Here is a 16800-nt window from a genome sequence, read left to right as displayed (position 1 = left end):
CTGACCCCACCAATACGGATTCAAAACCTTGGTGAACCAGTCCGCCAGCTTCCTTATTACCAGCGATGTTTGAGCACCCCAGCACCCACATCAGGAATATATCGTTCAGTCGGCCAAGATTCAGCAGCACCTGATGGCAACTCCACATCAATTGACTTGATATTTCGCTACTATTTAATGCTGATAATGCTACCCGACTGTTGGCACCGATTCCAGTTGTGCGACCCCTCCATTTTAGCCGCAAAGTTTCTTCTGCTGTCGCTAAATCGGCATATATCTCCGAATGAATATTTTCCGAGAGATCGAACCAATTTCATAATCAGATTTCCCGAGAATACCCCTGCTCTCGATCCGTTTTCCATGACTGATCCGTCGATGAAAATTATTAAGTCTGTAATCCCAAAACACTCGTCGCCATTTATCGACCATGATGATGATGACAACGGAGCTTGTCTTTTCGAAGACGAATCTGGAAGCCGTATGATTGGCGAATATCAGAGCCACCTGAAGTTTGTTAATAAATTTCCAGATGATCGCATGCGGCCAATCATATTGGCCGCCTTTCCACGCGCTAATAGTATCAAGCCGTTAGCTGCTTTCCATTTCACCTCCAAATTTATTGGGGGTAAATTTAGAATAGCTTCGAGTGCCATGGTCAGCTTCTATACCAGCAGCATTTCTGCCCATGCTAAGCCCAGGGGAACATAACTAGTCCAGTCTTCCTAGCATTCACCGTGAATCCATGGGTTTAGTAGTGATTTCCATTGGTTTGGAAATAAATATTAGCTTCACATCATGCCAGCTGATTGGAATATAAGCATGTGCTGGGCAAGCATGGTATATGCTCCGAATGTGGAGACCGAGAGCATTCCCCTCGATTACTAGACATTACATGACATCCAAGCCTGCAGACTTGCATTCATGGATAAGTTAAATACCCATTACACTCGTTCCCATCAAACTACTTTGCATGCAGAGTCCAATCTTCCGGTTGTGAGTTGTATGTGTCTGTCGGCCCCGAGATGAGATTTTGGATGCTGCCTGGGAAGTCCACTTGAAGCAATTGGTTTGCCATTTCCTCGTCACTTTCTGTGTACCTCCGGCTCTGTAAACGTAGATAACTCAAATCCTGGCTACGTTCTTTGACAAGGGTCCGCTTTAGTTTTGAGGTTACCTCAAGGCAGTTGGCCTCTTCGCAAAAACGTCTCAATTGTGATCGTTTTGACGATCTTATACTTTTCTTTAGAACCTTTCGAGCCTCTTTGTAGCGAATCCAGCAAGCGACTGAATTAGACTTTACAGCTCGGTTGAGGAACACCCTTGTCATTTTCCTCTATTTCGCCAAATACGCGTTCCACCATGGTGTTTTACCTTTCTTTGGCATCATGAGTAGACAGCTCTCTTCGAAAGCATCTGGGTTATTTTCTCAATTCCAGCAGGATTTGATGCATCTCCCGGGGATGGTAATTCGGGCGCATCGGTTATGTTTTATACGTCGCCCAATCTGCCTTGGATTCTGGAATGGAGTAGATGGAGGTAGATGCACACCCATTACGAAATCAATAAGCCTGTAGTCCGAGGGGGTGAAATCGTTTGATATTTTCCACTCTCCGATATGAGCCGCAATATCAAGGGTGCCACCATGATGTCGATGACCTCTTCCCTGATCACATTAAAAAAAAGTGGGTTTATTACCCAAATTAAGGATCTGTAATTCGGTCCCTACCAGATACTCTAGTAGTCTCGATCCTCTCGCGTTGATGTTGAAACTTCCCCAGTATATACGATGGGCGTTTACATCCCATCCTGATATTATTCCCGTGCCTTTCCTTTTAGCATGTTAGTTAACTCTGCTGCTGAATGTTCCACTGAGAACTTCGTCTACGTCATAAAGGAAATAAGCAGAACACCATATAATTTTTAGGTTTTAGGAGCCGATCAAAAACTGAGTCTAGACCATTTGAGTAGATCTACCGGATGTTAACCTTCCCATTTACTTTGAATGGCATGACTAAAGAGACGAAACATATTTTCGAGTCCGCTCACCAAGTTGACTGCGAATCAACAGCGCAGAAGGAGAATATCTTTCAAGGAAAACTCGCTTTTCTTGAAAGGAAAAGCATAGTAATTTGAATGGCCGATTCTGGATTTCCATTCATTTTGATATCTTCAGAGGGAAACTCATACGCGTGCCCTTACCCAGTTTTTTTTCATTCGGTAGAATGCAAATGGGGTTGTGCAGTAAGTTTATCACCGGATTTCAGTTCTTATCAGCCATATTTCAGGTAGTGTAGTATATCTCCGGCTTCACTTGGGGAAGAGATGTAATCGCAACCCCGGAAGAGCTATGGCTAATAAAAAGGATCTATCATTGAACCCCAGATTAATATCCCCTTTCTAAATTTTGGAGCTCCTCTGCACTCATATACTACCTATTGGTTAAAATTTCAATTTTTATTGCCGAAAAAACACATAATTTACGAATTAGTTCCCTTTAACACAAACTATATTGCATACTTGGACGGATTACTATAAATAAATGGTGCTATCCTGGATTAGCCTCAAATCCGTTTCTCCAAATCCCTCCCTAGTATATTTTGCACCGGTTATCCTATATCACCTTCAAAAACATCATTCCATCTCACTTGGATTGTATCTATCGTAAATACGCACGCACTATCGACACGGTTCAGCAGTTCGTCTAATCTTGGAACAATCTATCGATTTTCCAGATAATTACCGAACTAGCTGGTAGCATGGTGAAACAGCCGATAAAGTGCTCGTCGATTTTTGCAATAAGTCCATAAAGATGGGCAAAGATGATACTAATGGAGTTTATTAGTTCAGTAAATTTATTGCGTGATCCTATCCATGGTAAATGCCAGTGTTTGGCGAAAAGTTATTAAAGATACTTATAAATCCTGAAACGTCTGGTTTTACGCTGAAATAATCAGCATTGGGCTCATTAGCATTACAAATTCGCTATAGAAAAGTAAATAAACTAGAATAGCAACGTGTATTTGGCTCTATCCATCCTGAGCGGATTAGAGCTAATCAAGTTAATTAGATAACAAATTGGCATTCGGAATGAGGCTGAAGATGTTGTTTTAATACTGAATGGAATGTAAGGATTCGCATTGAGTTTTTGGGAGGAGCATTGGCAGAGAATAAAATAATCCAAGGTTGAGATCAGGCATGGCAGATTATTTTCACCCTGCTGACGTCTTTCGTGCTAATTTTATGCTTCCATTAAGTTTAACATTGAAAATATTGTAACTGATTGGACCTTTGTAGTAGCACATACAACGAACCGATGAAAAGGATAGATCAACTAACAATAAATCAAGATTTGCAGCCTTTTGAAGAATCTAAAGGTTTTCGTAAGCCAGAGAATAATGGTTCAATGAAAGACCTATTATCTATAAGATTTGAATGGTATTTTCTCATGAAAATACATAGATAGTTTGTTATACGTATTAAGGTAACCAATTCAGGACACAGGGAGATGCAAAGTTGGGCTGGTCTTTGGTTGGCTATTGAAATATAAGCATTAGCCCTACCGGTTGGGCAAAATGACTCTGCTTTGTTTGTCATTCCCTCAACCTGGTAACAATAAACTTTCTCTTAAATGATTTTGTTCGAGAAGTTAAATTGCTGCATTTGTTTCGACCGATTCTAGGCCATCCATGACCCTACATAAACTGTTCCTTTTCTCCACATTTTCCAAATCAAACACCTACAGATACAATCCAAAAAGAGATTATCTCTTTTCCCGACAACTCCCCATAAATCTAATTTGAATGTATTGGTGCTGAAAATAGCCCTGAAACAGTTACACTCCCCAACACATTTCGATGGAAATCTACAGAAACCATCCCTGTCCGAATTCAATCTTATTACGTTCTCTATCCGAAAAGGTAAAAGTTAGGCCAGTGCTAACAAGTATGGCAGAAGGAAAGGTAAAGGGCTACCACATCTATCAAATTTTGTTCGATCATGACCTTTCATAGCATGAAAAAAGGACATTACCAAAAATATAAATTGGATGTTAGGTTGCTACCTCTGAACCCCAAAATGATGGATGTTGAATTTTAAATTACTTTCCACGGAAATGCTTATGACTTTCCTGTGCCAATCTCGTGCAAAGTTGAAGTAAGGAAACATTTTTTTATCTTTAACTTTTTTTCGGTAGAATGAGCACGTGGCTTACATGTCCATTTCTGAAGTTTTTTGGTGCCGATATCATGAATGGAAGAAAAAGGATAATGGCTGGCTGGAAGCGTAGAATCAAAGGTTCTGCTTCAAAAAGTACAAAGTTTGCTGGTAGTCATGACACTCGAACCTCAAAGCGATTGTTCTCGATTTACTTGAGTGGCGTTCAATCCAAGGTTTTGAAAGGATAACACATCGCACCGAAAGGTAAATATAAAAGTGCTTGCATTAATAGAAAACCCACAAATATAGAATCCGTCTTTTATCTCAGATTCTTTGAAGAAGTAATTCAAGAAAATCTTCCAAAGTTGACATAGCTCGAAGAGCTAAGTTACGTCTCTTTGTGAATAATCATAACATATAAACTATGTAATTCATAATAAATTAGTAGGAAGTGTATTGAATCCAAGCCTTCTTCTCCTTTATCAGCCTTAGTCCCATTCCACTTGATCTATTTTGGCTATTTTACTCAATCAAAGGTCTAATCTGGATAGAGTCGCGAAGTTCTTAAATCATTATCCGACGTATCAAGCCATCGTAAATTTTACTAACTGCTTGCAGAAGGGATTGAACATTGGTATAAATCTTAGGCAGATTTGTAGATGCACCACAATCCGCAATAAATAGCTAGGTAATACACGCTGAGTTAACAGCTACAGTCCTATTACCAAATCTTGTTCCCACCTCCTCGTCGGTAGAATGCAAAGCAGCATACGGGAGGAAGTGCAGTGAAAATGAGTTCCACACCGGATCCTTTTCACAAGAGCTCAAAACTCGGAAGGTCAACACGGAAGACAGCATTGTCCCTATTCAGTCGAGATTTGCCACCAGAAAACATTTTGGATAGTCGATCGATATGTTGTAAGAGACAAGCGTAGAAGGCAGCAAACTGCGTTTTTTTCGCTTTAAGAGTCCAAAAATGAACTCTGTAAGTTTATCAAGGAGAGGTGGAATATCCACCTAAATATAAGTGCTCTGATACGAACCAATGAGTTGTCCTATATTAGGGCGATCAAAGGGGAAAATGAGCAAACGTCATGTGACAAAATCACGCGGGAGACATAGATAACGCCTCCTCAATATAAGGTGACAACAAGAGCAAACCTAATAGAGACAAAATAAGTGAATCACTTGGTGCTCAACAAGCGACCAAGAAGAAAAAAGCATTTCGTGAAAAAAAAGCTGAGCTGGCAAAAGTTCCGGTTAGCTCTCCGATTTCGGCTCCAACTTTCACAAAAAGCAACAGATAGTAATCGAGTGCAAAGACCTAGATGAGGTCACATCACGAAAGGATGTCTGTGATGCACTAAGGCAACAATTCAACCTTAGCGGAATAGAAGAAATCGAGATAAAGAGGATAAAGAATACGTATCGATGTACTCAAATCACCATTATTACCTCGCCGGTTGAATCAGGGGTTAAACTGATTACCCCAAGCATGGTCAATATAGGTTGGGAAGTGTGCCAACTGAGGAAGCAATTATCTCTAAAAATATGTTTCAAATGCCTCGATTTTCCTCACTTTGCAGCAGTATGTATTAATGAGCACGATAGGTCGAGAAGGTGCAGGAAATGTGGAGAAATGGACCATCTTATTAAAGACTGCACTGGAGATCCACGATGCATGTCGGCAAAGGGAAAATGGGAACGGACGACCCGCACGTTGCAGGTGCCCGGAATATAAGAGGGAGCTGAATCGTAGGGCTAAAAGAGGTTCATACAAATCAATGTCAACCATTGCAAGGCAGCTCACGACTCTCGCAAAACATTCTGGAGTCAAATGTGTACCTGGCGGTGATCTGTGAACCTGATCGAAATTACGGTCTTAGGTGAAAGACTCTCTTAGAAACAAGGCTATATGGGCAGGCATTCCCGGGAGCCGTCTTTGTAAGAGCTAAGTCAACGGAGGAGAGTGAACATCAAAAGTGGAAAAACCAGAATAACTGGGTGGTCCAATGGACCTTTCAAGGAAGCGACATTTAGAAGGAGGTCACGACTAGAAGGGAACGACTCAAAAACGACGCGATGGAGGTCCCACTAGTCGAATGGAGGTCCCCACAGTCGGAGACCAAACTACTGGTGGAACCAAGGAATCACGCTGTTGAGAGCATCATGTCTGCGAGCGAAGAGGCTTTGTTAAAGGACAAGAAAGAAGCCTGAACATCGGCAGTCGGAGAAAGAATACCACGATGTTCGAAGTGGCTTTGAGAAGCCTATACGGGGAAGTAAGCGATGAACAAAATTCGTGGACGAAGATCCCCCAATTGATGTGCCGGTGACTCCGGTTCAAAATAATCACAATTCTTTTCCCCCAACAGGAGGAAAATGGACCTCAGCCAACGGTTCAACAGAACATCTTCTCAATGCCCGAAGTAAACCAGGAGAAACCACACGAGATTTCTGGACGAATTGAGGATAATAAGGCTCCTGGATTGGAAGGGCTCCCAAGAAAAAGCTCTGAAGTTGGCTGCTAAAATCAGGCCCGCATGGTTTATAAACACATTTGAATCGTGCATTGGGAAGATGTTGGAGGCAGATGATATACAACAGGCTTCTTCCGTTTGTCGAGCTAGCGTGTACTCCATCGGAGCAGCAGTAGCAGTGTCGCTGAGCGCCATCGACGGTCGATGCAATAGCAACATTCATGGACATAGCTCAGGAGGCATCGGTTTAACTCAACCAACCTGGCTAAACTGGGTGTCTCTAGTTACTTAGCTCAAATAATTGAGACGACCCGTCGGTCGAGGGAATATATTGTGACGGCAGGGGTTCTCCAAGGTTCCGTATTGGGGCCAATGCTGTGAAACATAATGTATGATGGATGGCTCGACCTTCACGTGGCAAAAGAGGAAACCTTGATGGGATTTTCAGACAAACTGGCGGTGTTAGTGGTCGCGAAAGATCTCCAGGACCTGCAACTATATGGAAGTGAAACCACTTCTGCCATCAAAGCATGGTTTCAAATTGTGAAATTGCACCTGACGAACGAAGGCGGTCCTTATTACCAATCGCAAAAAAAAACAATACTATAGAAATCCGAGTTGGAAGGTCGTTTCACTTATACCGTTCGCGTATCAGTGGCACAAAGCGCTGCGTTTATACTATGATAATTTGTTTTAGAACAATTCATCCGTCGGGAAATGGAAGCACGCAGGCGTGCGGGCGACTTTTCACACCCGCAATCAAATATGCCGGAAACGATGGAACAAACCAACTTTGACAGTGAAGAGTCAAGGGATGGGTAGAGTGTCGCTACTGCAGAGCGTTTGCCCACAACTTATTGAGAGTTGAAGGGCGCTTGATTCTCTATACAATAACGGATCGCCTCTCTTGGCGGAAGGCAGAAAGAATCATAGGGTGAGAAATCAAAGGCAACTATGACGTTTCTTGTCTTGCCATTTACCTGACATTGTAAGTTGACTGGGAACAAAATTGTCTCAGCCTCTAACAATTTTAAAATCGGGATGCGAGCCCTTGGTCTCGAGGATCCCTCATCGAAGAAGATCTCTTTCACTGATCCAAAACCACCGATTTTCTTAACGCGAATCCATGGCACTTGTGACGAAGCAAGGCAGCATGAAATCGATCAGGAGCTGCTGTCAGGGTTGACGCAATAATCCGTATACAATCAGGGTCTTACGGTACCCTGTAGGAGGCAATGCGGTCAGCACTGTACTCGCCCGAGATTATTACCTTGATGTGACTCATGAATTTGACTTAGAAGGAGACCTGAGTGTTAGGCACTGCGGCCAAACAGACCACCACATTTTTCTAAATAGTCTGTTAGCTAGGTGAATGCTATTTAGTGCCTCCTAAGACAGCGAAAGACAGAAAGAGGATAGCTTCGCTATTCATTAATAAAACCATAATTGAAAATTTGATATTTATTTTTTTTTTTAAATTATTTACTAACTAATATTTAATTTTTAAAAAAAAAATAATTATTAACTAACTTTTTATGTATATTATACCCCTCCACCAATTTTTTTAAGATAAGACAATGAAATGCATATTACAATTCCAAGGTGCCATTGCTATTCCTAATGTTATATTTCAGTAACTGCAACTGATCTTCCAATTGCTTAAGTTTCCTTTTCTGGTTTCGAAAACTTTCCGATCTTAGTTGTTTTCCTATAAACAGGATTTCCTCTTTGATTGCCATTGCTTCCCGTTCCGTCCCAGAGACGATTTTTCTCTCAAGAACCTTTTTCAACTCAAGTATTAAGTGGGCAGGTTTCTTTACCGACTCCATGAGCTCGATATATTCCCGGCGTAGTATTTTGAACTTTTCTCTGTCGCTAATAATTTGCTCCACACCAGCATCCTGTTTACAATCTTCGGTAGTAATCGGATGTTTTTGCTCATTTTTGGGGCACTTATCATCGCCTTTTGGGGAGTGCGTTTTCTGCAATTGCGGTCTAGACGTCTCTCCTTTGTCCTTGCTTCGAGTTCCTTTGGGGAACCTTTTCTGATAGTTGTCAGCCATTCTATCTTTAGCCGTTTGAGGTTTGCTATCGCTCACCATTTGCCCCAGCCCAGAATCCTGTTTACAATCTTCCGCGACCACCGGGTTTCTTTGCTCATGTTTGAGGCACTTATCATCGCCTTTTGGAGTGTGTGTTTTCTGCAGTTGCAACCTAGACGCCTCTCCTTTTTCCTCGCTTCGAGATCCTTTCGGGAGCTTCTTCTGACGGTTGTCAGTCATTCCATCTTTAGCCGTTTGAGGTATTCTATCGCTCACCATTTGCCCCAGCCCAGAATCCTGTTTACAATCTTCCGCCACCATCGGGTTTCTTTGCTCCTTTTTGAGGCACTTATCATCGCTTTTTGGAGTGTGTGTTTTCTGCAGTTGCGGCCTAGAAGCCTCTCCTTTGTCCTTACTTCGAGATCCTTTGGGGAGCTTTTTCTGCCGGTTGTCAGCTATTCTATCTTTAGCCGTTTGAGGTTTTATCATGCTGGAATCTTCGCCTGATTTTTCAATATCTTTGCATATCTTCTGTTTCTTCCGAGGTTGCTCCGGAACTTGAGTTATATTTCCGACAGACATTTCGTCCTTTGGGGACGTTGAACTTGAGCTTAACATTTCCCTGGCCTTACGCTTATGCAGTTTTGATTGATCTTCGGTGTTCGCTTTATTTTCGCTCGACTCCTTCAATAGTCCCTTATGTGCCCCACGGACCTCATTTCGCTGCTTAGCCTCTTTCCTATCAATTTTAATAATTCGGTTCACTTCAGGTGTTATTATTTTTGCTTCCAGTGACCTTTCTGTTTCATCGGTTGTCTTTTGCTTTATTTGAGGTACTTTAGACATTCGAGCAATGTTTTTGGCAGACTTTCCATTTTTCTGATCAGATGCAGTTTGTTTGCGCGGTTTTGCTGGATCCTCGCATCTCGACTGGTTTTCAGCTGTTTTCTGAAGAAGGATCTTCCCACGAGAAATCTGGCTTTCGATTTGTTGCTTCGAAAAGGTGCTGGTCCTCACTTTTCTAGCCACTGGCAAGGTGAAATTCTCCGGGAGAGGATCTAAAGATGGGGCTGGTGGCTTTTCATCTGGACTTGACCCATTGAAATTCTTGTTTGATTGGCCATTAGAAAAGATTGCCGCAACTTTGGTTGGCTTAGTAATATGCCTTCCATTGAATGAGTTTACCACTTTGCTATTCGTATGGTCCCTTTTCTGAGGAGACTTCCTAGTGATTTCTTGTTGAGGTTTCTGTTTTGGCAACTTGTAGATTCGTTGTCGATCACCAGCTTTAACATCGCTATTTGCTGCAATCACTTTTAAACTAGGATCTATTGCTGATTTCACCAATTTGCCGGAAGCCATTATTATCGTTTGCCTTGGTTGCGTTGGTGTTGAAGGCACTAAAGGTTGTAATACTGTTTGATAAGATGTTCCATATCCCTTCCGAAATGATATTGGGGAAGATGAATCCTGTGGGTTCGAGGGCACCACTTGGCACTCACTTGGCTTCCGTTCATACTGTTGCCCCAATCGATTGCGGCTTGAATCTTTCAGGGGTGTCTTTCTCCCGCCTGAAGTTTGGTCTTTGGTATGCGACATTTCCTTTGGAGCGACCCTTTTTCCCGCGGTGTCGCGTTCGATCTTTTCGTAGGCGATTTTCTCCGACATAACCTCTTTCGGGAAATTCTGGGTATCTTGTAAGCGTCCATTGTATAGTGAGGGCGTATTTTCTATTCGGCAACTGCCAACTGTATTAGGCAACACCGCATCAAAGTCATCGTCAGAATCAGAATCCTCCGACAAATCCAGATCGTTTGCTAGTGAATAAGGGCCACTGTCAGTATTAGTGGGAACTTCCTGCAAATTCTGCATGCTAGGAAGAAAGGCACCGAATTCATTGTTATCCCTTGGATGAGTGGCTCGAGATGAAGGTCCGCAATTCTGAATTACTTCTGCTCCTCCCTTGCTTTTCATTAAGTTGTCTTCCAAATCGGAATCATCTGACAACTGTAGATCGTTCGCTAAATCATAGGCATTGCACTCCGCCATTCGGCCGGGCTCAAGCTGTTTGACCTCTGCCCGCTTCGTATTCGAGGATTGATGAACTGTAGGTCGTTCAGTCGAATCATCCAATGACGGCATGTTCTCAATCAGACAGAAGCTACCTTTTACAGCTTGCTCTGATTTTTCCACAGAAAAGTTTTCTTCGATATCCGAATTTTCCGACAATTGTAAGTCGTTAACTAGTTGATAAGGGACCCTATTCATAGAGCTAGGAGCTCCAAGCTGCAATTGCTCCGGTTTTTGAGTTTTTACGGGTGACAAAAGTAATAGATCCATTGCTGAAATTCTCCAAAGCTTTAATACTTCCTTGATTTGAACTTTTATGATGACAACTAGAAAATTCAGTTCCTTTTATACTGGCGATCCTTAACTGTTTGGAGACAGTCAGTGGTAATTGTACATTTAATTAGCTTTCAATTGTAATTATATTATCTCTTCAATTGTTGTGAAAGGAGTTAGTTGATATGTTTGGAACAGCTCGGATGACAAAGGCGAAAAAAAACTGCTGGTAAGCATTTTTGATGTGACGATAATGACGTTCATTTTGTTTGTGAACTTGCAATATTTGGCAGGTCATCCGTTCTATTTACCTGGTTTAACCAAACGACTGCCCACTATTATGTATTAACCATAAATATGCGTAACAAAAAAGGTGTGGACATCATCCTCGCAATGCCCAATCGTCTGATTACTGTTTATTTTCACTTGCATGTCTCCGCAACTACTGGCCTATGCTGACGATATCGACATCATGGGAAGAACCGCCCGAGACGTACAAACTGCCTTCATCCAGATCGAGCAGGCGGTGATAGGCGCGAGATCTTGGGCTGCACATCAATGAAGGCAAAATATATGGTGGCAACGTCAGCACCGAAGACGAATCAACCAACAACATCAAACCGTACTGGTCAAACAGGAAGAGAACTCTGAGACCGTTGATAATTTCTCCTATCTAGGGTCGAAAATCACAACCGATAACAGCTACGATGATGAAATCTGTGCACGGTTGTTTTCAGCCAACAGAACCTATTTCAGCTTAAAAAGACTGTTCCGCTCGAAACGTCTCACCATAGGGTCAAAGCTCTTACTGTACAACACTATGATCTTGCCAGTCCTCATGTATTTCTCGAAAACTTAGGTTCTTAGCAAGAAAAATTGTGAACCCTTGGCCGCATTCGGGAGAAGAATCCTCCCAAGAATTTTTGACCCCCTACATGAGGATGGACGATTCCGTAGCCTACACAATGACGAAATCTATGAGCGATACCATGACCGTCCGGTTGTGGATAAAATCCGGCTCAATAGGTTACGGTGGGCGGGTCACTCAATCCGTATGGATGAGGATGATCCCACCGGGAAAGTCTATAAGGGCAATATCTATGGTAGAAAAAGAAGACGAGGCAGACCCTGTCTCAGATGGAGCTATGGCGTAAGTCAGGATGCCAGACAGCTTTTAGGGATATCGAATTGGTGGACCTCGGCGCAAAACCGGGATGTCTGGAGTTCCTAATTAAGGCAGGCCTAGACCGGATACCGGATACCGATGATGATGATGTCTCCCCAGCATCTACTTGCCAGGAAACAGAATGTTCAATCAGCCAGACGTAGAAAAACTTTATTTCTGCGTAAATCACACTAAATCTAAAAAATACTCCTAGCAATATTGGTGGGCATTGAGCCGTCGGCTTTGCAAAAACGGACCGATGGCATTGTGGGGGTTAAGTTCCACCTTTTAAGGTTGAAATGATATAACATCGTAATAATCGTGTTAAGACTGCATTCCAAACACAAGTAACATTATTTAATTTTGGAATCCGACATTTTTCGTATTGATTAAAAGAGGAAGATGATCGTCGCTAAAATCAACCTGGAGTACAAAAGGGAACGAATCCAAAGCTTGTTTAAAACCATTTTCCACCCACCGTAGCGATCGCAAAAACACTTCTAGGACCATTGTGGAGCAATGTCTGGAGTTCAGATCATCACCTCACCTGTTTTTCATCGATTTCAAGAAGACTTTCTACATCGTGAGTAGTTTAGTATATTAGTCTAGGAATGCTCCACGCAGGAGGGGTATTTCGGAGAAAGCAGCCACTATTACGAGAGTAACATATAACCGCGCAAAATGTCGAGCGCTTTACCGAAATAAACTCTCAGAGGAATTAAAATTCCAAAATGAAGTCTTATAGGTTTTCATCTTATCACTGACATGGAAAGGTTCAATGCACGATGCCACTTTTCCTCATGCACCTCGACTACGCTAATGATATCTGTGTCCTTTCTCACTAAGTCATGGACCATAGACAAATAACTCTGAACTTGGAAAAAAGTCAAACTGGAGATAGACACCAACAAAATGCAAGATTCTTTGTTTGACGGATCATCGCACTCTTTTTATTTGCATTAGTGGACGAAATATCGAAGACGTCAAACAATTTATATATTTAGGAAGCATTATTTCTTCCTATGGTGGCAGCCAACTTTATGCAGCTTTTCACATTGATACCGCAAGGTTTCTCCTTCGCTATTTCGCCCAAAATCTAAAAATGTATTATAACTACGCCAAAAAGTTGCAATTATTCCCATATGGGAGTAGTATATGAAAAGTGACCAAAGGAAGCCCCAAGCATTGATTGATTCATCTCTGCGCCATGTAATCGCGGTTTTCTGGCCTGAGACAATAGCAAATGAAGAACTGCGCCGGGGTAAGAGTCAGGCACCTATGGATTGGTCACGGGACGCCAAATTGAGAAATAGGTACAACTCCACTACCCGTTATGATTTGCAAGGAAACCCACTACTCCATAATGCCGGCGAATGTGTAGCTTACTGACTATTTAGTGTAGTGATGAAAAACTGCAGACTTTTCGGCAGAAGGCGGGGTGAGTTGGGTCGAAACCGACAAAAATGACCCCTAAAAGTAGCTGTCAAATAATGGAGTTTATGGCCTACATATGTATAAAGCTTGTAGCATAAGACATGTTCAACATTGCAGCCGAGACACTAGGTTGACATAGATGCAGACATAATTGATGACTTTGTAGTCATTGGACGATCAGAGTTTTGATTTGCAATAAAAGGATATTAAATCATCGGACATCTTTTGGGTGTTTCGAAGGCAATTCAAGGAAAACCCAATCCTTAGGGTTGCAAATTCTACAGATCAGATTTTCTCTGTGCGGCGAAAGACAGAAAAACCATTGGAATGTGCACATCAGCTCGATGATAAGGTGGTGTATTATAATCGACCTCAAGGCCGCCTATGATAACATATCCAGGGTAAAAGTGCACATGGCCATGAGAAAATGCGGAATCCCAATGAAATTGAAAAGACTGGCTAGGCTGACCCTGACAAATGTGCGACGCCAGATGAAAGCAACAGTATCACTCTCAAGACCATTGGCCAACTTGTACAACGGTCCAAGATAAGGGGATGTCCTATCATGTTGCCTCTTTATTCTGGCCCTGGAAAAAATTATCTGCAACGCTGATGTAAATGTGAGAATCACCATCCTCTTGAAAGCCGCTCAACTACTGTCCTATGCTGATAATACCGACGTCATGAAAAGAGCAACCCCAGATGTGCAAACTGCCTTCATTCAGAACGAGCAGACATAGATTGACGCGAGATCTTTGGCTGACCATGAATAAAGGCAAGAAGAGGTACATGGAGACAATGTCAGTAGCAGAAAATGAGGAAGTAACAACGTCAAATGGCACTGGTTAAATTTGAGCAATAATAATAGGAGACTAATCTTTGAGCCCGTTGATAATTTCTCCTATCTAGGGTCGAAAATCACAACCGACAACAGATGTAACGATGAAATCTGGGGTTGGTTTTTGGCTACCCACAGAGTCTATTTCAGCTTACAAAAATTGCTTCGCTCGAAACGTTTCAACATAGGGTCATAGCTTTCAGCGTACAAGACAGTCCTCATGTATTCCTCGGAGGCTTGAGTTCTTAGCAAGAAAAAATTGCGCACTCTTGGTCGCGTTCGATAGAAGATTTTTTGTCCCGCTACGTTAAGAAGCACGATTCCGTTTATAATGACAAAATGTATAGGTTATGCCATGACCGTCTGATTGCGGTTAAAATCCGCCAAAATAGGTTGCAGTGGACGGGTACGGATGAGTATGATCCCGCCTGGAAAGTCTAGAAGGGCAATAGCATAGTAGAGAAAGAAGACGAGGCAACTCTGCCTCAGATGGAGCGATAGCGTATGCCTGGACACGGGATAGATTTTAGGGATATAGAATTGATGAACCTCGGCGTAAAACAGGGATGCTTGAGTTCTGGAGTTCCTTACGAAAGCAGGCCTATGCCGGACACCGGTTGATGCGCCATTGATGATGATTATTATCAAAGACCTTCTCCGCTTCGGGCTGATTCCAGTTAAACCGTTGGGGTTGCAGAGCCGAGAGAGAGGTTATCTGGTACCATGGAAACTGGGATGGCCCTCTGAGAGCATATGCTCCAGGAGAATTCCTGGAGGATGTGTTCTCGGCCCGGTTATTTGCGGTTGGCCCCCTAGTGGGAGTTTCATGGTGGGTGTGGTTACGCCTACATCGCGGGCAGAGCTCCCCGGAGCGCTGTACAACTCGGGTGCCGTACCCCTTAGTTGCGGCAGAGGTGTTAGATAGGCCTCGCACCCACTGGTATGAATGCTGAGCCTGTACTCAGTATAAACCAGGAACGCTGTGCTTGCATGGCGGGGCTCTGATTGTGGTCCCAAATCAATCCGTGTCCGAAAAGGACCGTGGGATTATGCCTTCATGGCAGGTACTCACGTTAAACCCACCTAGGACCTTCATTATCAAAGAACTGAGTGAAGTATCCAACAGGTGAATAACGAAAGTTTTCCCTTGATAATAATAAATAAACCTATCTTAATCCCTCCCAAAACCGACTTACCCCCGATTAAGCTTAACAAAATGATTTTCATATAAATCGGTCGACGTTTTGGCAATTTGAATACGACCTCCAAATCTTCGGTGCTTCTAACGACAGCAAATACAATTGTAAACACTGTTTCCTTCGCTAGGCAATAATTTTTCTATTTTGCAGCTATGAGCGTTTCGGGAAAAACTTGTTGCCTTCGTCAGTGCAAGGTTTACCCAACATAATGGATTAGAGACTTAACTTAATCGTAAAAATATGGGTATTAAATACTCAAACGGGACAAGTACTGGGTGATTATATTTTCTCTTCTCCTCTGTACCATGTTTTTTTTATTTTATTCTCCAACGTTCAAGTCCTTATATCGCATCCCGACTATACATTCATTAAAATTCATATCCTTTAAATGACTTGCTTGACCAAATTAATTTCACTTTGAAGTTTCTATCAAAAAACTCCGCCTAACTACCTAAACTTCAAACTAAGAAGATCATTTTAGCATAACGCCTCCACACAAGAAGAGAGACTTTTTTACATATGCACGTTTGTTGATGGACAAATAGCAAAATGCAACCTGGGGGTGTTGTTGCCGCTGCAGGTAATGCATGCATATAATGCATTGTCCCAACTTTTACCAGCGATTTTATTCTTTGTCTCGCCCGGGCGAATGAAGAAATCAACTAACTAAAGATGGGAAAAGAGCTCATTGAGATAGGAAGAAATGTAAAAGAGTCAATTCCTCAATAAAATCTGCCCGGCAGTTTCAGGGCTTTCCTACCCGTGTTTGTCCTTCTGCTCTTCCTTCGAATACTCTTTTAAGTCATCGGAGTGCCGTCCACATATTAAACGTGGTAACCCCATTGCAACTTTTATTAATCCGGAGACTTCAGGGTCGTCAAATATTTGGTACAACTCATGGTTATATCTGACTTGTCATTGGTCGCCTCGTTTAGCTATTCGACGTTCTCGTCGTTCTCTCCTTTAGTTACTCTTCTCTACAGAACCCTCGTCTCTGAAAGTATTGATTAGTTTTTCAGAATTTTATGTTGGGGTCTATATTTTACGTCCGTTGTGTGACAGAACGACCAACTTGCGTGACAGACGTACGCAAGTGTGAATCGTGGCCGCCATGACCTCGAAAAACAATTTTTGACATGGAAAA

Source organism: Hermetia illucens, chromosome 2 (genome assembly GCF_905115235.1).
Source record: "Hermetia illucens chromosome 2, iHerIll2.2.curated.20191125, whole genome shotgun sequence".
Lineage (NCBI taxonomy): Eukaryota > Metazoa > Arthropoda > Insecta > Diptera > Stratiomyidae > Hermetia > Hermetia illucens.
This window is presented reverse-complemented; position numbering follows the sequence as displayed.